Source organism: Cicer arietinum, chromosome 6 (assembly GCF_000331145.2).
Source record: "Cicer arietinum cultivar CDC Frontier isolate Library 1 chromosome 6, Cicar.CDCFrontier_v2.0, whole genome shotgun sequence".
Classification (NCBI taxonomy): domain Eukaryota; kingdom Viridiplantae; phylum Streptophyta; class Magnoliopsida; order Fabales; family Fabaceae; genus Cicer; species Cicer arietinum.
The window spans coordinates 57,784,888-57,809,226 of NC_021165.2; the positions used below are offsets into that span (position 1 = coordinate 57,784,888).

A 24,339-nucleotide genomic window follows, 5' to 3' on the forward strand; every position below is an offset into this window, starting at 1 on the left:
AAAAAAAAAAACTTGTATAACTATTATCTGAAGTGCTTTTATTGGACGTGGCACCGCATAATATTTATTGAAAAAAAAAAAGAACAAAAATCGAAGATTCACACTAGAACTTTAAAAATGAAACAAAAGAGGAGTAACATAAATATTTTAATTATGAATTCGAGTCTAATATAAAATATATAATATATCAATATCGATATTTTATCGGTTAAATCTAAAATGAGGACTATAGTGTTTGTATTTGTATAAATGATCACACCATTTGCATCAATACATCATTCCGTGAATCAATTGGCCCCAACAAACACCAATGCAAACAATAGTTCTGTATTTACCACTATTTTCCAACGGATGAAACTGTCGGTATAGTCCTGGATGTCCATCACCTCTCAACAATGACAACCAAGTTGTCTAAAAGTTTCAACGTTGCACCTAATGAAATTGCAGCCTCATTAAACACTTCATTTTCAATACTTCTCATCAAAGAATCAACATCATTTATATCTATTTGATCCTCTTTGAAACTTCTGAGGTGGAAACTCCACTCATGTCTTCAAATATACCTGTTTTGATAAGGAAAGGGGTCCATATTACTGAGAGTGTGAAGTTGTGTGAAGGGAATTTCCATATCTTTGATCTATATTCCTCATCATGGTAGATTTCATCAGCTACTTCCACCTGCATCACACAACCATTATTATTGCATCAACTACCAAATTTTTTAACACCAACAATCAATTACCAGTACTAGCACTTTTCGGTTTTTTGGTGTGGTTTGGTTCAGTTTTTTTTTTATTTTTCCAGTCTAAACATTCAAATTTTGGTTTTCTAAATAGTCCAAATATTTGTAGATTGAGGTAGGTAAAGCTGTTTGAAAAAGACACCAAACTCATCATAAGAAAAAGGACACAACTATTTTGCATGAGTGCACACCAACCAGCCCAAGCTATTTTTCACAATTGCAATAATGCAACTCAATAGCTTTATAAACAATAAAAATGACTCATACAAAAAGGAAAAACCCCATAAATAGGTTATCCTATTAAACATTTTCTGATTTGACAAACCAGCCAAAATAAAAACAAAATAGGAAACATGAGTATGACCAAAGCTGAGTAAAACATAATTCACACCTAAATATTACTAGTGATAAAAAAATTAATGAGTGAATGGACAAGTTCGTCCTTGAAATTGTAAGCGTAATTCAAATTAGTCTCTAAATTTTGCGAACTAACAAATACATAATTGAAATTGTAACGTGTCATTCAAAATAAAGTATCTATAAACTTGTATGGTTAGAAACTACAGTTTTGATGATCTTCAATCACATTGCAATGGACCAGATATGTTCCTCACCCATTCTCCAACTAAAATATTTCAGTCAATTCAATTGATATCCATCAAAATCTCACATTTAATTGATATCCATTCAAATATAATAACAATATTAAGGTTACCTGTGAGAGGAGTGTGGCATTGGTATGTAGGAGAATGAACAAAAACAGAATGATGAGTTATGTTAGAAGGAAAAGAAATAATGGGGATGAATCTGTGGTTTCGTTTTGGAGAGCATGAGTTATGTAAGAGACATGACACTACAAACTTAAGGAAGACATGCTTGTATTTCTGCGTTATTATCATCGAGATCATGAAAATCTCTTATTATGTGCTAAAATTCACAGTAGTTTAGATCAAAGACGTGAACGAGTTCTATTATTGTAATTCAATGCATTCTATTCCAATTGTTCTGTTGTCTGAGCTCCAAATGCATCTTTGGATGTAATTGCCATAATTTAGTTATATCCAATACACTTTTTCTCTTTTATTCATATATTTTTTTAATACGTATATGATTAAATGTCTTAATTATTTTGAGATGGAAGAAGTATTTAAAAACATGGTAATTGGAGACTATGTATAAAAAAAACTCAAAAAAATATACAAGTGAATGATAAGAACATAAGAAAAATTATTTTACTTAAACATTATCAATAATAAAAACAAAGCATCAACAAAAGTGATTGTCAAAAGAGTAATACAAATATAAGTTACATAAAAATCAAAGCAGCAGCAATAAAAAATAATAGTTAATTGATAAGTTTCCATCGTTTTTGGATTGCTTGTTCAAGCAACATCTATTAAAAATAAGTAATGGCACTTGCCACCTAGGGACTCTCCAATGGTAAAATGATTTCTGGATGAAAAGTAGCTTTCGAGTCGATTGTACACTTCACAAAGTAAACCTGATTGAAACAAATCGATTGGGAAATCGATTGTACAAGTCACAGTGACACTCCAGTTTTGAGGGTAATCGATTGGCAAATCGATTGCTTAAGTACTATTTGCAAAATAACTTCACCTGTGACAAACACAATCGATTGGACAATCTATTGTGTGAATTTCAATCATGTTAAGTTTGGTTGCAATCGATTCGGACATCGATTGAACTAAACATCTGGTAAGAACTTTTCAGGGAAATACACACAAATCGATTGGCACGTCGATTAACATCAAAATAGCTGAGTCACTGACTTGAACACAATCGATTGGCAAATCGATTGACAGAGCTTTTGAAAACCCAGTGAACTCTGAGCTTATGGCCAAATCAATTCTGAGTATTTGTTAATCGATTATGAAGACTTAATAAATCGATTCCGAAATCGATTGATATGTGTTTCAGTTTGAACATAATATCTGCAATCGATGCATATAAGTCTTAACATAATTATTGAAAAGAGTTTGTTTAAAGAATCGATTGTTAAATCGATTGGCTTATGTAGTTTCAAGATTCAAGAAAAACAAGACACGCGATAATCGATTGGCAAATCGATTAGACCGGTTTTGTTACTTTAAGAAATCGATTGGCAAATCGATTGATTAAGATGTTTTTCAGAAACTATATAAATTGTCTTCAATCATTCTTTCAATAACAATCTGATAAACACTTTGAATATTCTTGATATACAAAAGAACTCTCAACAACACATTGTTAATATACTGAGATTGCTTTTTCAGATCAAAGCCAAAAAGATTATCAATAATCATTGAGAGAGCTGAAAAAGTATTCTTGAGAGAAAAGACAATGTTCTCATGAACAATCCTTGAATATCCAGATTCGTGAGAAGTCACATTGATCAAGATTGAAGACTTCTTTTTGTTCTTCTTTTATTCAGTTTGTAATAATACATTGAAAAGAAACGAAAGCGAGAAAGCCAGCTTGAAACTGGTGGCTACCTTCTTGGGTGAGAGAGCTCAACAAGAAGGAGTCGTACTTTGATTCTGTGTTAGACTGCTGAGTGTCTACAAGGATCAGAGGGTGATCAATAGGAAAGAGATCATTAGAGATAGATAGGTTTCGGGGATGAAACTGGACAATCTGTAATTGATTCTTTCTATTGGAGAAGAAAATCTGAAATCCGATTGGATTGTCAGGACTGGATGTAGGTTGTCTCGTTGACAACTGAACCAGGATAAATTCTTGGTGCAATCTTCTCTAACCCTTAACTCCTTTAATTTTCTATCTTGCAATATTTGTATGTGTGATTAATATTAGATGCATGTTAAACATATTCTGTGTTAGGTAATATTGTTTAAACTGGAAATTTGACTCGCATGCATCTTGGTTAATCTCTTATCCATCTACTTGTAATTGCTAATCTTGTATGCCGCAATTTAATCCCGCTGTGTGTATGAAATTGATTTAATTTCTTAAAGAACTGATACATTCCGATTATTTCGAGGTCATAATAATCAACAATAATTGTGATTCCAATTTGTGTTTAAGATAACGGTCTTAATGGAGTATCATAAGCCAACGAGGGGAGAAAATAAATATTGAGAAATTATGAAGTGAAGATTATTTTGTCATCATATAGGTAGGGCCTGACAAGCCTAGTGATTCTGGGGAAGTACAACTGAATGAGCCTGATTGTGGCAGTCTGCAGTCAAGCCTTAAGGCAAGATTGTTAGACCTTGGAGGTATTCGGGGTGGGGAATTCCTAGGTGACTTGGAGGTAGCACTTCAAATGTCGGGAGCTACCATGCAACACACGTTTACCTCGACTGTCACGTATGTGTCTCGGGTTGAGTTGAGAGGATCTATGAGGACATGGCCAATTTGAATTGTCCGTCCACCGGGATGGTGGCATAATATCAAGCCTCATAACCAAGTACTTTAGATTTAGAATGGTACCACATTGTGAAGTAGAGTCTAAGCTCATTCATAATATTGCATTTTATTGTAATTGTTTTGTTGTTATTAATATGTATCATGTGTGGTGATAATTTCTCGTAGACATTTTGATGTTACAGTGAAATTTATTGATTTTCCTTGAGTGATTTTGACCTTTTAATGTGATATTTTCTTGATGGAATATTTGTGTAATGATATGGTTCCATTATGATTGTTTGCGTGTTCTTCTTACTTATATTATAATGTCACCATGATTTCGAGACTCACCTCATTCGTTGTTTGTGTTTGAGTGGTTGGGCCCTGCGTTTGCGAAATCGCAGTTATTACAGGTTAATGAGTCTTGAAGTTCAAGTTTGGGAGGAACCCCGCTCTGATAGGTGATACCGGGAATAAAGGTTTTAATTTGTATTTTACTTATTTAATTTGAATCGAATATTTGTATCAAAACCTTAGAAGTACTAGTAAGTTTTTAGAAGTAAATCCAGTAATTATACTTAAATCAAGCTTATCGAGATTGTACTATTTTAATGGATAAAATAAGTTTAAAGTTTTTTATTTTTATTTTTTAGAAACGTGTTATTCTAAATTAAATATAAAGTTTTTATTTTCTTGGAAATTTATTTTTATTTATCCGCTGCAAATTTTATAGGAATATGATATAAATTATTATATATATGATTTTGGGATTTTGGGTGTCACATTAGTGGTATCAGAGCAGGTATGTCCAATCAGGCCGGGTGGGTTGAGTGTCGGTTCAATGGGAGTCAAATGTCAGTCGTATCAATTGTGTTTTCTTGTGTATTAATTAGTTTTATTATCATGTTTTTCTGCTTTATATTATTGTGTTATTTGTCATGTGCTATATGCTTTTGTATAATTATGCATATATTTGAAGTTACTAATTAACTATTTATTGTTTGCTTACTCTAATTGTGTTGTGATTATAAGCGTCTAGTTAAGTGACTAAATAAACCATGAAATTATTTGTTAAAATTTGAGTGAAGTTTAATTGTTGACATAACTAAGTTAATTACATTTTGATTAGACTTGTGGTTTGCATTTCTAACTTTGATTATTTTCTCTGTTGTTATAGTGGATAGGTAGAAATAATTTTTTTATTGACTAGTTATATATTTAAAATTATTAATTTAATCGAGATAATACTAATTATTGATTGATTATGATTATTAATTATTTTTACTATCATATTTTTGTCTGATATATTATTGTGTTATGTGATGTATGCTTTTGTATTATTGTACATATTTTTGAAGTTAATAATTAACTATTTACTATCTTCTTACTCTAATTGTGTTGTGTTGTGGATTCTAAGTTCCTATTTAAGTGATAAAATATAATAGGAAATTATTTCTTAAAATTAAAGTTAATTTGAAATGTTGACATGATTGAGTTAATTACCTTTTGATTGTATTTGTGTGAATAACTTTGATTTTTTGCTCTTTTGTTATAGTGGATAGTTAGAAATAATTTTTTCTATTAATGGGCAACAATATGTTTGAAATTATGAATTTAATTGATGTGATACTAGTTATCGACTGATAGACCTTGTCTTTAGGGTCATTACATGATTATTAAAATTTTGAGTTTGCTAATGAAGTCAATTTAGAAAGTTAGCAGTAATATTGAAATATTAGAAAACTCATTTATAATAATAATTATTCTTGAATATTAGAGGTGGTAGAAGTTAGAAGTTAAAAAAAAAAAATTACCTGAGTTAGAGTTGACTTATTTTGTAAAATGAAATAAAATGAAAAAAAATTCTTTGAATTACTCTTGATTATTTTAAAAAAAAAATAAATTGAGTTGAATTTTTACTGTTTATAAAGTAACAATAATTCTATACTACTGATTTTATTTACAACATAAAATAGCTGAAAATTTACACCATATTTTACTATGGGTTGTTTCTAAGAAAATCATAAAGTGTTGTTTTACGTTGGTTTAGAGGGGCTGTGAATATTGAATCGTGAGGGTGTCAGGATATTTGTTTGAAATTATTTATTTAGATAATATTAACTCATTGAGTTTAACTTTATATTAGAGTCTTAGATTTTAAGAACTCAAATAATTTATAATGGTACAATAAAGGTCACATAATAAAATGTCTACTAATTGAGAAGAAAGAGAAGGAAACAAAATTATTAATATTATTATTATTATTATTATTATTATTATTATTATTATTATTATTATTATTTTATTGAAACACAATTTAAAAAAAAATGGATGTTTCTTTCTAAACCTTGACTTGAATAGAAAATATATCTCTTATGTTTAAAGTTTTAATTTTGACTAGAAAATTCTTATTTTTGAATTTGAATTGATATTTGTGAAAAAAAAAGATCATGTGATTGTCTTCATTACTATTGTTATTGGCTTTAAGATAATGTTGTAGATATTATTGTCAATTAAAAATCTTTTCTTGAAAAATAGTTATGGAATTTAAAAATTCAGTTTTTATATGGGCACATAACTTGATTTTATCAAAAGTGAAAATCACTTGAAAATATTGATGGTTGTACCTAAATGATTAAAATTTTGACATTGCTTTTGAAATCAATTTAGGACATTAATCATGATTTTAAAATAGTATAAAATTCGTATCATTAGCAATAGTAATTCTTGAATAATCAAGTTTGGTTGACATTTTATAGTTAGACTTTTAAAAACATAAATTGTGAATGGATTAAATTTGATTTATTTATAAAAGGAAATATTTTATGAGTGAATTATTGTTGACTTATTTTAGAGAATTAGATTGTGTTGGAGTTGTGTTGATTCTTAAAATAATAATAAAAATATATATTTATGATGATTTTATTTAAAATTTAGATTAGTTACACAAGAGAAAAATAATTTACTCCAAGTTTTACTATGTGCTATTTTTTTTTAAATAATAATAATAATAATCTAGAAGATTTGTTGTAAAAATAGTTTTTAGAAATTAGGGGAAAAAAACTATTTTAGAAGTCTTGATGAATTAGAAAACTTTGTATCTAATTTTATATACATGATTTGACTTGATTTCAAAATATAGGTTAAAAAAAATTATTTTAAGAGTGCTTAAATATCTTGAGAGGTATTTTGGTGGGAAAGATATTGGTGAAATTTTAGTAATCTTATTGATTTTTAAAAGTATTTAAAAAAAATTGTAAGATTTATTAAGAAGTAATCCAAGGAAAATTTTGAAATTATGAAGAAAAATCATTTTATGGTATTAAAAGATTAGCGATCTTTTTAAAATAATTTAAGTGTTTGCAATCAAGTTTTAGATTATTGATTAACCACTAAAATAATTTATGTACTACGAGATTTATTTTAATTTTATGATTGTTATATTAACTTGGAGTAAAAATAGTTGCATACTTTACCTACTAATTAAAGAATATTTGTTTCAATATTTGTTAAATGATAAAGATTGATTAAAAGAAGAGTTAATTAATAATTTATTTGTGATCAATTTGTAAATATTGGATTGGTATGAGGATATTCTACATCATGATGTCAATTGATGAATTAGTTATATGCATGTATATGATTATGTAAATATGAAATTGTTTGTATTTCAAGTGTTCTAATTTTTGGGAATTAGTGTATAGAGTTAGAGTAGTTGAGAGCATTTAAAAGTGGAATAGTTCTATTTTCTTCAATTGAATTATTGATTATATATTGATGTTAGTGTCCTTTCTTTTGTTATTGTAGCTAGTTGTAAATTACAAATAAATTATTGTGAATGTGTAATTAAGTGAGTTTTTAACTTGAAGTAAGGAGTAGGAGTTGTGGCGTCGCCTTCACACTCATGAACCATGTTAAGGATACTTTTAATTATTAATATTTGAAATTGAATGACTGCAGTTATAGTTCCTTAAGTAGTTGACTACATGAGTAGGAGGGATTAGCTACCCCGATGACTCATCGTCAATAAAAGAGACAACGATAACTCATTATTTTGTTAAAAGTACCTTTTAATTTTATTTTTAAATAATTAAAAAACATGTTCATTGCTTATATCAATTGAATGAATTTAATTATTAAATATATGTTATTGGGAAATAGTATCTCTATCATTACTTTTTTTTCCTTGATTATATATATAATATGTTTTTATAGAGTAATTGATTGTAATTCTATTATAGTGTTATTAAGTTGTTAGATGTGTGGTATTTGATATTATTGTGATGTTTGATTTATTTTTATCAAATGTGTGGTATTTGATATTATTGTAATATTAGATGTTAAATGAATTTTATGTATATGTTTGATTAGCCTTGTTAATGTGATGTGATAATAAAAAGTGAATTCATTGTGATACATTTATGTGATTCTGATGATGTATAATTAATAATAATGATGTTATAAATTTGTGACAAGCCTATGAGATGATGTATGATTGATGATAGTGATGTTAGAAATTTGTGATGAGTTTATGTGATGAGTTTATGTGATGAGATATGATTAATGATAGTGATGTTGTGAATTTGTGATGAGAGTATTAAAGTAACCCCATAGTTGATAAAATAATTGTGATTCCAATTTGTGTTTGAGATAACGGTCTTAATGGAGTACCATAGGCCAACAAGGGAGAAAATAAATATTGAGAAATTGTGAAGTGAAGATTATTTTGTCATCATATAGGTAGGGCCTGACAAGCCTAGTGATTCCGGGGAAGTACAACTGAATGAGCTTGATCGTGGCGGTCTGCAGTTGAGCCTTAAGGCAAGACTGTTAAACCTTGGAGGTATTCGGGTGGGGAATTCCTAAGTGACTTGGAGGTAGCACTTCAAATGTCGGGAGCTACCACGCAACACACGTTTACCTCGACTGTCGCTCATATATGTCTCGGGTTGAGTTGATGGGATCTATGAGGAAAGGGCCAATTTGAATTGTCTGTCCACCAGGATAGTGGCATAATATCAAGCCTCATAACCAAGTACTTCAGAGTTAGAATGGTACCATATTGTGAAGTAGATTCTAAGCTCATGCATAACATTGCATTTTATTGTAATTGTTTTGTTGTTAGTAATATGTATCATGTGTGGTGATAATTTCTCTTAGACAATATGATGTTACAGTGAAATCTATTGATTTTCCTTGAGTGATTTTGACCTTTTTAATGTGATATTTTCTTGATGGAATATTTGTGTAATGATATGGTTCTGTTATGATTGTTTGTGTGTTCTTCTTACTTATATTATATTGTCACCATGATTTCGAGACTCACCTCCTTCGTTGTATGTGTTTGACTGGTTGGGCCCTGCGTTTGCAAAATCGCAGTTATTACAAATTAATGAGTCTTGAAGTTCAAGTTTGGGAGGAACTCCGCTCTGATAGGTGATACTGGGAATAAGGGTTTTATTTTGTATTTTACTTATTTCATTTGAATCGAATATTTGTATGAAAACCTTAGAAGTACTAGTAAGTTTTTTAGAATTAAATCAAGTAATTATACTTAAATCAAGCTTATCAAGATTGCACCATTTTAATGGATAAAATAAGTTTAAAGTTTTTTATTTTTATTTTTTAGAAACGTAATATCCTAAATTCAATATAAAGTTTTTATTTTCTTGGAAATTTATTTTTATTTATCCGCTGCAAATTTTATAGGAATATGATATAAATTATTAAATATATGATTTTGGGATTTAGGGTGTCACAATATCAGCCTACTGGGGTTCACTGTCTATAAACTAGATATCTAGTGCTCCTTTTCGAACAAAGTCCCCAATGAAGTGATGTTTGATTTCTATGTGTTTGGCTATATAATGCAAAATTGGGTTCTAGGTTAATCAAAGGGCAGAAGCATTGTCAAAGAATACGAGAATGTTACAAGATCAACATTAAATATATTATTCTCATAATGAAACTTTTATTACCATATATACCTTTTTGACTTTATTGAGTTTGTATCCCTATGAAGAACCTAAGTTCTCCCGTTAGAAAATTATTGGCAAAAAGTGACATTAGTAGATCCAAAAATAATGTCATCAACATAAATTTGAATAATAAGAATGTCATCTCCTATTGATTTTCTAGAAAGTGTATTATCTATATGTCCTCTTTCAAAGTTATTTTTAAGCAAGAATGTACTAAGTCTATCATACCATGCCCTAGGTGCTTGTTTTAGACCATATTTAGATTTCCTAAGTTTAAAATCATGATTTGGATATTCAGAATTTTCAAAACCTAGGGGTTGTTTTACATAGGCTTCTTCACTTATATAACCATCTAGAAAATCACTTTTAACATCCACTTGATGTGAGTAAGCCAATCAAAGTGGTATCTTTTAGTGATGATCTGGTCCTCAATGGAACACTTGCACATTTAATTATTAGAGTTTCAGGATGAGATGACTTGTACTTCCATCCATAACTTTCTTCTGATTTGCTTGTATCTTCTGATTTTTTTAGTTATTCTGGTTTGTCTGCATCTACTTCCCTCTAGTTCTTATAAACCTACACTACCGTCATCTTGCTTTGACTTTTCAATGTCAAGATGTTTGTTATCAAATTGAACATGTATGGATTCTTCCACGATCCAAGTTTCCCTATTAAACACTATAAACCTTCTATCTTTAAGAGTATCAAATGAAGGTACAATTTTGAGATCTAGAATCAAACTTTCCAAGGTTATCTTTAGTATTCAACATATAAAAAGTAAAACAAGTTGATTAAAGTAAGAGATGTTAGACTTTTAATCTTTCCATAATTCTTATGGTGTTTTATTCAATATAGACCTAATTAAGACTCTATTTTGAATATCACATGCACAGTTAATTACTTCATCCCAAAAGTTTTTTGAAATATTCATCTCATTTAACACGGTTCTTGCAATTTCTTGGAGTGATATATTCTTTCTTTCTAGAACTCCATTTTGTTGGGGTGTTGTAAGAAAATTGCAGTTGTGAGAGATTTCGTTCTCATCACAAAAATTTCAAAGAACTTGTTTTCAAATTCTCCTTCATGATCACTTCTAATTGTTACAATCTTAAGATCTTTTTCATTCATTACTTGTTTTCAAAATGTGATAAACACTTTGTGAGATTCATCCTTACTTCTTAATAATTTTACCCAAGTCCACATAATGTAAACATCTATAATAAAAAAGTCATATTGCTTTCCAATTAGAGAGGCTGTTGTCACTGGCCCAGAGAGATCTATATGTAAGAGCTCAAGGGGCTTTGAGGTAGAGACTAATTTCTTAGAGATAAAGAAGTTATTTGTTTGTTTTCCCTTTTGACAAGCCTCACACATAATTGCAGTTTTATAACTAAGCTTAGGAAGTCCTCTGACTAGTTGAATTTTATTCAATTTAAAAATTAATCTAAGGTTTGGTTGACCTAATCTTTTGTGCCAAATTAGTTTCTCTTTAGTTACTGACAAAAAACACTTAACCTCTTGTTTCTCTAGACTACATATATTTATCTTATAATTTTTGTTTGGCCTCTGACATGTAAATAGTACAGATTCATCATTCTGACTAATTGCCTTGCATGTTTTTTGATTAAATATAATATCAAATTTATTATCACTTAACTGACTAATACTTAATAAATTATGCTTAAGACCTTTAACAAACAAGGCATCTTTAATAGAAGGGGAAATACCATTACCACCTGTACCTTGACCAAATGTCTGGCCTTTTTGCTTTCTTCAAAAAGTCATTGTGCCTCGTTTTCTCAATGTTAGTTCTTGGAACATAGACTTTTCTTTGGCCATGTTTCGCTAGCATTCATTGTCCAGGTACTATAATTGGTGTTTTAACTTGATTGTTGATGACATATGCAACATAGACAATTTTGTTCTTAGGTACCCAAATTTGGTTGGGTCCTTGTTTGTTAGTCTTGACATTTTTCTTGTCTTTCTTTAATTTGATTTCATTAATAAAATAATTTATTATAAAATTTAAGGTGTTACACATCGCACATGTTCAAGATCTAGTGCTTTTGAAAAGTAACATAGTGTATTTTAAGTTTGATCCACATTCTTTGAGTGGTTGAGCTATTTCTTTTGTATGAAATTTCAATTTTCACGTGATATCTTAAAATATCAATATTAGTCTCCAATTCTTACTTTAAAAATAAGGAATATTTGGACAAAAAGAATAAATGATATTTGTCTAACACTCTATTCATAGATTAAATGTTGAAGGAACGCTAAATATGAGGAAGCACAAGAGAAATTTGAGTTTGTTTTGGGAACAAAAGGAAACAACAATTGAAAATTGCAATGTTACTCTAAATTAAACTTGGTATATATGTTTGGTCCAAAATCATGTCAAAGTTTGGTGGTGCCAACTTGTGACCGTAGTGTGGGCACGAAGGTGATGGAACAAGGCTTTTGCTTAAAAGATTAGGTTGGTTACTCCACCTTGCCGACCTTCCCGCTATAAGTTAAGAGTTGGGTCATGGGACTCGAGCGAAGGCATGGGTGTTATGGCGCTTAGACGTGAAGGTATAGCGCAAGGCTAGTTTCATAGAGCAACAAACACATCCTACTTTTGACAGTGGAGGGATCACAAGCTTTTGCACCTCTTGTCCACAACAATTGGTGAGCTTAACTGTTAAACCATCGCTTTTTGTTTTCTTCAAACAAATTAAAGTTGGAGTTTCTTCACTTTATAATTTTGTAGTTAACTACATGTCTCAACTTTTTCCAACTAAGTTAGGTTCTTTGTAAGTACAAAAGTGCGCCTAAGAGGGGGGGCGGGGGGGGGAATTAGGTGTTAGTAAATTTTCTTGTTTTCAGTGATATGGTAGTTGAATTTTCTGAGTTAATATAATGTCTACTAATAGTAAGGTGCAGTAAATAAATGAACACAATAGATTTATCCTGGTTCCCCTTATAACCAAGGGTACGTCCAGTCCTCTTGCACACCACAAGAGATTGATCCACTAATTGCCAATAAATGTACAACTCCCACCCTGAGATTCTTGCTACAAACTTCTAACAACACTTCTAAGATAGCACACCACTATCTTAGATTAAGCTACTTTTTAAGAAAGTATTACTTTCTTTTACAAGTGATACAATATGATTTGAATAAGAATAAGGAGAGGTATATTGATAAACAATCCAATAACAATTCAAGTACTTGAGAACCTTTCTGAATGATATGAAAATGAAATGCAAGTACTTTGTAAAAATCAGAATTTTGTTCAAAATTGTTCAGGGTATTGATTCAAGGATTGTGTGTACCACAAGAGATTGATCCACTAATTGTCAGAAAATGTAGAACTCCCACCCTGGGATTCTTGCTACAAACTTCTAACAACACTCCTAAGATATCACACCACTATCTTAGATTAAGCTACTTTTAAGAAAGTATTATTTTCTTTTACAAGTGATACAATATGATTTGAATAAGAATAAGGAGAGGTATATTGATAAACAATCCAACAACATTTCAAGTACTTGAGAACCTTTCTGAATGATATGAAAATGAAATGCAAGTACTTTGTAAAAAATCAGAATTTTGTTCAAAGTTTTTCAAGGTATTGATTCAAGGATTGTTTTAGATTGTGTGTTGTTTGATCTAAAGTTATGGGGTATTTATACTCCATAAATATCTCTTCAGATTCATGGCCATTGATCCAAGAGGTTTGATAAAAAAAAATACAATGATTTGGAGCCATTCCAGATCTGAAAAATCGTATTGCTTCTAGTTGTATTCGAACTGTATTCGAATACACCTCTTTGTAACATTCAAAAATATTCAAATATTACACCTTGTATTCGAATACACATGTGTGTAGTCGAATACAGATTAGTGAAAATTTGCCACTGACTTACTTTGTATTCGGCTACAGAAGGTTGTAGTCGAATACAGATATAAGGATTTTGGCCACTGGCTTGATGTGTATTCGACTACACATAGTCGTAGTCGAATACAACTTTGAGACTTTTGCTTTTGACTTGCTTTGTATTCGAATACAGGATGCTGTATTCAAATACACTTATGTATTTTGTCAAAAATATTAGTTTTAAGACTTTTTTAATGCTATTTTGACTTTTGAAAATACTTTATATGCATATGTAAATATGACTTGTTCTCATGTAATTGAAGTATTGGTTTTCATCATATACCTTTACATTTTAACATTTAATATTTGGATTTGAAGCTTTATTAATGAAGATATTTGAACTTCTTTTTGAGGTTGTTGCTTTGACCATAATGGTTGATCTTTGTTATCATCAAAAACTTGTAGTTTACATTCTTGTTTCATGCACTAGTAGTATGGTATAAGAAACTTTTATCATCAATAATGAAACTGCTCATTTTAAATCCTTTTTACTAACATTAGAATTTCGGCACGCCTAATTTATATAATAAATCATGAACTCATAACATTGTAAATAATATTTTTTATTAATTATTATCCATAAATTCTTTTACTTTTATCTTTGTTTATATTAGATTTATTTAAATATATTTTTTTTTCTTCTGATTTTAACTATTTGGTTCTCAAGGGAAAGGAGAACAAATAATTCGGATATTAGTCAGGAGGTAAGCAAAATATTGTCAATTATTGTTAAAATTATAATTCCAATTCAGATTCTCTCTATTACTGAATATTTTATTGCATCATTATTTAAAATATGACTCAAGTACTAAATATTTTATTGACCTATCATATTACTTAAAATACAATATATTCTAATGAATCTAAGTAAATATTGTTTTTTTTTTATTTAAAGAAATGATAAATATCACCATAAAACTCACATTCAATTTCGAAGTCCCGCATTACATTTGATCTTTTTATTTTATGATGAAAAGATATAGCAATATAAATTTTCAAAAGAGAAATAAACAACATAATAAAATAGAAATAAGAAGAGTCCAAGTCCGTGCAGTTGGGCTACAATATGACTAAACATTCTCTAAAAATTTAAACATTGATTTTAGATCGACACCACGCTTATGAATTATAAAATATAAATTCATTTTCATAAATTATTCTTACAAGACAATAATAACTCACAGTAAGCCATGCCAAATTATAATATCAAGATTTATTTAAATTTTTTAGAATTAACACAACATATTTTGTATAAGGGTTGGAGTATCTTGGTACTCCTTTATTAAATTTTTCCTATAAAAAGAACAAAATCAAAACGTTTTTATACATTGATAGATAAAGTTAAGAACTCATAGCATTTTTTATTTGTTGTTCCATTTGGGTATTGTATGATGTCGAATAATCAATTGATCTTTTCATTCATGCTCCTCCAACACTAATAATAAAACATCAAAACATAAATCAAATAACATTACCAATTAGTTACGTGTATGAAATATTGGAAACTAAAAATCAATAAAAATATTAAATTAAACCTTGAAAACAATTTAAGGTCTTACCTTCAGGAAGATGGATATACGCACTTTTTATAACCTATACATAGAGAAAAAAAAATGAATTTCCATTAAAAATTTAAAGAAAAAAAATATATATTATATAGAAGTTAATATGATTTTTATACTATATTTTTCATACCATTATGCACCATTTAAAAAATATTTTCGTGAACTAAAATTATGTTAGATTTAGCTATATCATAAAATGAAAATTAATGACCAAAGTGAGCTCTTTCAAATCGTAGCCGTAGGATAGTCAATGAAAGTGATTTTGTCGGAACCAAAATAAAAATTACTTCATTTAAGAGGATTTAAAACACAATCATTTTGAATTTTGAAGGGACTAAATCAATAAAAAAAACTACGGGATAAAAAAAAATTGAACATGCACCATCAATATAAATTAGTTTTAAAACAATGTTCAATCATAAAATTTATATTTAATATTAAAAATAAATAAATAAACTGATTAAAGGAGTATATATATGCATACTTGGATCAGTTTCAACAATGGTTGCAGTGCCACCAAAATCGCAAGTTCCATGGCCTTGCCTCTGGATTTGATAGAAACGATTAAAAGCATAGGAAGCATGAGATTCGACAGTGTTTGGGTTAAAACAAAGTCCAGTGGGCTGAATAGGCTTACAATCAACTCCAGTTCCACATGCATAATTTAAAGCTCTAACTAATGTTGTGGGATCAGCTCCCTCCTTTGCCACACACCATTTTTTTGTTGCTCCAACAATCATCACATTAATCAAAACCATGATTGTCACAAACATTAACATAACTGAAATCAACTTTGGTGAAACCATTTTTAGAAATCAAAGAAAATGGTAGAATATTGTTGACTTGATTCTTAATAATTATGTGAAGTGATTTTCTTTTAATCTATTTTTCTCTATCTATCATGATATATATATATATATATAACATGCATGAATTTACTAACACTTAAATTTAATATTAAATTATTACAATAAAAAATAAAAAATAATTCAAAAATAAATATTTACTATATTCTAACATTTTTACTCAATGTATATAATTTTCATTTATAAAAAAGTATTTTGTAAACTTAAAGGTAGTATTAATATTGATGATAGTTAAATTGCTAGCTTCTTATAGTATCTCTAATTATAGAAGAGTCTTTGACTAATTCATGAGATGTGATACACTGAATTACATTCTAAAGAAAAAAAGATAAAGTTATTGATAGTCATCGAAAATTATTTTTTCTAATTAAAATTTTCCTTTGTATTATTATATTTTACTACTACTCCTATTTTTTAAATACAAAATTTATCTTTTTATAGTTTTTCTTTTCAATAAATCAATATTTCTAAATAAAATTCTCTTCTTTCTGCTGGGTTGACTAATTCTATTAATTTTTGAATAACAACTCTACAACTACACATGATACATGTTTTGTAGAAAAACAACACATGATACGCCTCATTCTAATATTCATAGTATTAAAAAAAATAAAAATAATTAAAATTTAAATAAAAGATAAATGTATTTTTAATTGTAAAATTAATAGTAACCCATTTAAAATTATTCCGTGTATAGAATTGTGAATTACAATAGTTAAAGAAAACCTTTAGCAGACAATTTTAAAACCAGATATGATAATTGAAACCATTTAATGAGATTAAGATATTTATTCAGTAAAAAAAAGATTGAGATTCAGTCAATTTTTTATTGTTGAGATATTTACTTTTTTTATTGTAGCCGTTGACTACAAAATTTCTACAAAAATCATAAATATTTTACAATTATTACAAATTTATTTTTCACTTTATAGATGTATTTTATTATCGTATATATATGTGTGTGTATGTGCGTGTGCGTGTAAGTGTGACACCTTAAACCCCTAAATATTATTTATAATAATTTGCAGTGGATAAATAATTAAAAATTCACAGAAACAAGAAACTTTCATAAGTTATTTAGGATATCACATTCCTCAAAATATAAATGATACACTTTTGAATTTTTTTCTCATATAAACTTTCATAATTTTCATTTTTTTTATAACTTTAAATAATAATTTAAATTGATTGTTCGATAGTTTTTTGAAATATTAAACAACAAGATCGTACCGATAGTTAGTGTAGTTACAATCTAAGATTTGTAACACCCTATTTTATTATTATTATTATTATTATTATTATTATTATTATTATTATTATTATTATTATTTGAACTTGATAAAATTTGTATGATATTGAGGATGATAATTAACTTTATATATTTTGTTTAAATTTTTTATGAATTTTTGTAAAAAAGAAAAGTATTACGTTGTTGACATTTTAAAATATAAAAGATCAAATTGTCACTTAAAATTAAAATAAAGGACCAAATTGGGAAGAACAAAAAAAGATAAATGACTAAAATATTAACTGAAATTAAGTTAAGGGACCACAAATATAATTTAGCAAGTGATATGTTTGTGTTATTTTGTTATGTATGACTTGTAGTGATATTCTTGTCTGACTTGATTTATTTTTGTTGATAAAAATATTAGTTGAATTATTTAATTAAATTACAATTTATAGAAGTTATATTGTTTGTTATTTTTATTTTCAATCAAAAAAGTATTCATTTTAGGAGATAGTAGAGATAGTGAGACCCATTGTTTAAGTGTTTTGACTCATTCTTTTAGACAAGATTTAATGACAATTCATGGTATTTTCTTGACATTGTATAACTTTAAGTCCTTGTCTCAATCAATTAAGAGATGAGATCATGTACATCCCTCATTCTTGACACCATGCACCCACTTCTCTCTCCTCTTTAACACCTTTATTTTATTTTGAAATGAAGATTAACAATTTAATTATGAGTGTTTTTGTGCAATTAATAGAGGACCACCTTTTTATATCTAATGCATTCCTCTTCTCTTAAACCAAAATTATGACTTTATTCTAATTCTCTACAAAAAAAAAAAAAAAATCTATGCAATTTTGGTTTCGTAACTATGAGAAAATAAATTAAAAGAGTGATGTCACACCCTCTCATTTATTTATTTAATTAAAAGGGGTGGTGTGACACTCTACAATATGCGGAGAACTCTATAGTTAATCCTAATTAACTCATATACATAAATACACGTGATTTCAATTGGAATTGTAACAACCTAATAAAATTAAAAAAATATTAACCATTGGTAGCATAATTTTGGAATTAAGGGCACTTCAATTTTAGACAAGAAAACCCCCTTATTTTAGCAATTGAAACCCCCTAATTTTAACAATCTCACGACCGCTCCTTATGTTCATACATTTCCATTAGGCCCTCTCGATGTCACACCTATTTATCATTCGTACACTCACAAAATAATTGTCTAAGTCGTAAATTCCAATACCTATTCGTGTTGAATTCATCCTTGCCTCATTAGCTATTTCTCACGCGAATTTAGAGGTGTTAAGAAAGAAAGCGCCTACGTAGGAGCTTTTCGCCATGCAAGATTAAGTTAGATATTAAATAAATAGTTTGAAAGATATTAATATATATTTTGATGTCTTAATAGAAAAATGTTGATTTTTATTTGCCTTAAAGAATTTAACTATAATGTTTTGTTTTTATGAGTAATATGTTTGCCTTGATAAACTTCATTATAAAATTTTGATTTTTATTATTATAACATGAGTAATATGCTTGTTGTCATATATTTAATGTAAAGTTGCTATTTTTGTGTTGTCTAGGTATACTTAATTATAAAGTTATGATTTTTATTATGATCTCATGAGTAATATGTTTGTTAGGATATTTTTAATTTAAAGTTTTGATTTTTGTGCTATTTCATTTCAAAGTTATGATATTTATGAAATATATATGAGTCTTCGGGGAATTGATGAAAAAATTTAAATTTTAATTGTGATAACATGATTAAGTTGATTTTTGTCATATGTTTAGTGGTAAACCTCGATTTGTATGCCTAAATGAATAATAATGGGAGACATTTTTATATCAGAAGAAATAAAGTTTATAAAAGGAAAGTTGTGACTGTAAGACAATTATTCACGTGTTTGTCTGTTATGTATTTGAGATAGCAAAATTACTGATTCTTGATTTTAAGCACCCATGAGAGTAAAACTTTGATGTCATATGTGATTAAAATTTAATTTAAATAGTTTATCTTTGTGGTTGCCTAAGTGACTGGTGATTTGCGTTTTGAATATTGTTATCTTTGTGGTTGCCTAAGTGGTTGGTGCTTTGTGTTTTCAATATTGTTATCTTTGTGGTTGCAGAAGTGGCTGGTGATATGTGTTTTGAATATTGTTATCTTAATGTTTGCCTAAGTGACTGGTGATTTGTGAGTTGGACATTCTTCTCTTTGTGATTACCTAAGTGGATGGTGACATGTATCTTTTGAGCATCATTATAATTTTACGAAATATCATATACATATTTGTGGACGCATGTGTGGCTGGTTTAATTTTCCTCATTGGCATGGGTGACTTCTGTGTGGCTAACTATATCCCGATCATATACATTTAGGAGCATGCATAACTTGCATACATTTTATTGTTATATTTATCTAATTATATTCTCTATAGTGAGTTGTTACTTGATTTATTTAAATACATTTTATGACTCTTGATACATCTTTGTGAACTATTAAAGAATCAATTTCTTTAAATTTTTTATTATGAAAAGATTTTATATTCATAGTTTATAGTTGTTAACTTATTATTAGGTTTAATTTTTGTTGTGGGATTAACAGACCCCTTACATCAACATTTAGGTACTAACGATCTCAAAGAGTTGCATTAATAACGTTTGCTTGGTGCATGCGCGTGGGAAAACTAGACTTTTACTTAAAAATAATGTTTTGTATTCATAAATTTTGTTGTAAATTATAAAGTTATCTACTCTTGATCATTAACTTTAAATAGAAATGCGGAAGTGAGTTTTCAATCTCTAGTAAATAATTGAATCGTCATTAATTTCAGTCAACGTTGTTTCTTTTGAATTTCAGCTAAAGAGAATTTGTTTTATTTTGGAGCGTATATGAATATCGATCTAACAACATGAAGATTAATTTTGCAAATGAATAAATAAATAATATTTTAGTAAATTGCATTACGTTCTTTTACAATATATATATATATATATATATATGCTGCTTCAATTTATTACATGCTGAACTACTCCGAAGAAAAAATAATTATAGTTGTTTCTAAAAGAAAACAAACATTTTTAAGTAATGCTTTGGATCAAAAATATGGTGCAGTACAACAGAATTGCTACATTATGCTGAAATTAATGTGAATAAATATAATTAGAAATCTAAATAAATTGATATTAAAATCTTATGTAATATAATTTCTCAACACAATTCATAATTGACACACTACGCGAAAAAACGCATTTTACAGCGCTTTTTTTAAGCCATTTACAGCGCTTTTTCAAAAAAATAAGCGCTGTGGAAACGAGCGCTGTAAATGATACAACAGCGCTTTTAAAAAAGCGCTATAAAACATGTAAATACAACGTTTTTTGAGAAAGCGCTGTAATATGCACACCCATATATGAAATTATGGGTGTGCATTTTACAGCGCTTTCTCAAAAAAGTGCTGTAAAATGCCCACCCATAATTTCATATTATGGGTCTGCATTTTACAGCGCTTTTCTTGTACATTTTACAGCGCTTTCTCACAAAAGCGCTGTAAAAGGTGCACCATTAAAGCGCTTTAGAACAACATTTTACAGCGCTTTTAAAAAAAGCGCTGTAAAATGTGTGTGTTTTTTTTTTAAACGCTGTAAATTAATTATTTGAAATGAAAAGCGCTTTTTAGCTTTTTATGGCATTTTTTTTAAAAAGCGTTGTCTTTTATCTTTGTATCCAAAATTATTTTGATCCAAAATCACTTCACAATCAGTGCACACAACAACAAAACATATTCAAATACCATAAGCAGTTCACACAATCAGTAGAACAGAAATCAGAACTCTGTAACTTTATTAACATATATGTAACTCTGTAACTCTGTAATTTACAACCTAAGTAACTACATTCAGATACATATATACAACCTAATTTACAACCTAATTAACTACATTCAGATACGTATATATATATAACCTAATTTACAACCTAAACTACATTCAGATCCATATGCATGTTCATATATTGTGTCCTATGATCATTTACATATAATAACTAACAGAATATACATTATATGCACTAGCTACCATATAATATTCAGATCCCTTGCCCAGCAGCAAGCTATTTCCCAGAAAATCAAATAATTTGCATGTCAAGCACATACTGACACCAGTCTTCCTTTAATTCCATCAGATCTTCCTCAGAATATGATGGACTGGAATTGTCAAAGTACTGCAATATAAAAATTGAACATATTATATTAAGTTAGTATCAAATATATAGATAATTTATATATGAAAATCATATAATGCAAATACCGTACCGTTTCTGGGATAATAGTTTTATTCTTCTCAACAATCTCCTTCATGAATCTCAATACGTAGTACCCACAGTCGATGTTATTTGTTTGACGAGGGCACTTTATTGAGATCCATGTAATGTTATTAGACTTCTGCTTCGACACTTTAGCACCTCTTTGAGCTCGATAAACTTTTAAGGCACTATCGAATGAATAAATGTGATTATTAGAGCATGAACGAACACATTATTTATATATATACATATATATATATATGTATATATATATATATATATATATAAATATTCATGCTCTAATAATCACATTTATTCATTCGATAGTGCCTTAAAAGTTTATCGAGCTCAAAGAGGTGCTAAAGTGTCGAAGCAGAAGTCTAATAACATTACATGGATCTCAATAAAGTGCCCTCGTCAAACAAATAACATCGACTGTGGGTACTACATATTGAGATTCATGAAGGAGATTGTTGAGAAGAATAAAACTATTATCCCAGAAACGGTACGGTATTTGCATTATATGATTTTCATATATAAATTATCTATATATTTGATACTAACTTAATATAATATGTTCAATTTTTATATTGCAGTACTTTGCCAATTCCAGTCCATCATATTCTGAGGAAGATCTGATGGAATTAAAGGAAGAATGGTGTCAGTACGTGCTTGACATGAAAATTATTTGATTTTCTGGGAAATAGCTTGCTGCTGGGCAAGGGATCTGAATATTATATGGTAGCTAGTGCATATAATGTATATTCTGTTAGTTATTATATGTAAATGATCATAGGACACAATATATGAACATGCATATGGATCTGAATGTAGTTTAGGTTGTAAATTAGGTTATATATATATACGTATCTGAATGTAGGTAATTAGGTTGTAAATTAGGTTGTATATATGTATCTGAATGTAGTTACTTAGGTTGTAAATTACAGAGTTACATATATGTTAAAAAAGTTACAGAGTTCTGATTTATGTTCTACTGATTGTGTGAACTGATTGTCTATAATATGTTCTGTTCTACTGATTGTGAAGTGATTTTGGATCAAAAATAATTTTGGGTACAAAGATAAAAGACAGCGCTTTTTAAAAAAAGTGCCATAAAAAGCTAAAAAGCACCTTTCATTTCAAATAATTAATTTTTTTCGGGAGATGTAACTGATTTGTCCTTGGGAATCTTTTTTTCGAGGGCAACAAGGTGTGTGGGCCATGCCACGTAACTGCCAATAGCGTCGCTTAAGAACTTCATATCTCCATCGTTGTCCGGTATGGGCAACGGTGCAGTTGGTTCGAAAGCAACCGTAGGCGATACTTTGACATGGCCCGCGGGGATCGGAATATTGTGCAATACTTCTCCCGAAGTATTGTGCAATATTCCTTTTCCCACCTTCCGTTGAGTCGGCGAGGACAAGTATAGGACACATGTAGTGACACCCTACATCAATAGTTAAAACATAAGTACAGTTAATATATAAGTTTGTTTAATACATAAGTAATTACATAAGCAAGTAAGTAGTAAGTAATTAATTACCTCGGGAATACTCTTCAAACCGACGTTGCAACTCCCGGTTTCACTCTCCATTTGTATTTCAGGTTGGAGCTGAACCGGAAGTTGCTTGTCTTTATTCGTATTCACCAAGAGTGCCACTTGCTCCGATAAGATTCTGAGCTTCTCTAATACTTCCTCGTTGGAAGGTTTTTGGCGCTTCTCTTGAGGAAAAAAGCTTTTGGGAGTTACGCCAAATCCTTTCCCCCTCACTCGACCGGAATACTCAGGGACATTAAACACTTTCCCAAGAATGTCCCTGCACGTATCCTTGTTGCCCTCTTGAGTTTCAGAACTTTGTTCAATAGTTTCCTAAAATACATGTAACATTAAAAAGATAAGTTCAATAGCATTTTTAAAATACAATATTAAAAAATATTAAAGTGATAATATACTTACACAAAGTTCTACAACTTTCTTGACATTTTCATTATCAACCACTCCTTCTTTGTTAACACGCGCTTCCTTCCATAAGATATGACGACCCAAGGGTTGATCGGCTTGGGTGTCTTTTCTCTATTCGTTAAAATCATAAACAAAATAATACAAATTAGTTACACACTATAGTTTATAATACAAATTACAAGTGATGTTTAATTACTTACAATTTTTTGTTCAAGGCGTGCATATCCCATACGTGATTTCTTGTATGGGTGTTTTGGGTTGCTTGCCCGTTCGCGATTTGCCTTACTAATATTCTATATAAAAAAAAAATAGCAATTGTGTAAAAATTTAAAATACGCTACGAATATGAATAATAAAACACAAATGCTAATAAATTAA

General features: G+C 29.0%; 1 long non-coding RNA gene across 1 annotated transcript; it reads right to left on the reverse strand.

The window, feature by feature from the left end:
- Positions 1-21,511: 21,511 nt before the first annotated feature.
- On the reverse strand, positions 21,512-22,161 carry LOC140920857 (uncharacterized). The gene is made up of 2 exons (XR_012163419.1): positions 22,009-22,161; positions 21,512-21,917 (listed from the first exon to the last, which is right to left on the reverse strand). It is a non-coding gene; the product is annotated as an uncharacterized lncRNA (long non-coding RNA).
- Positions 22,162-24,339: the final 2,178 nt, after the last annotated feature.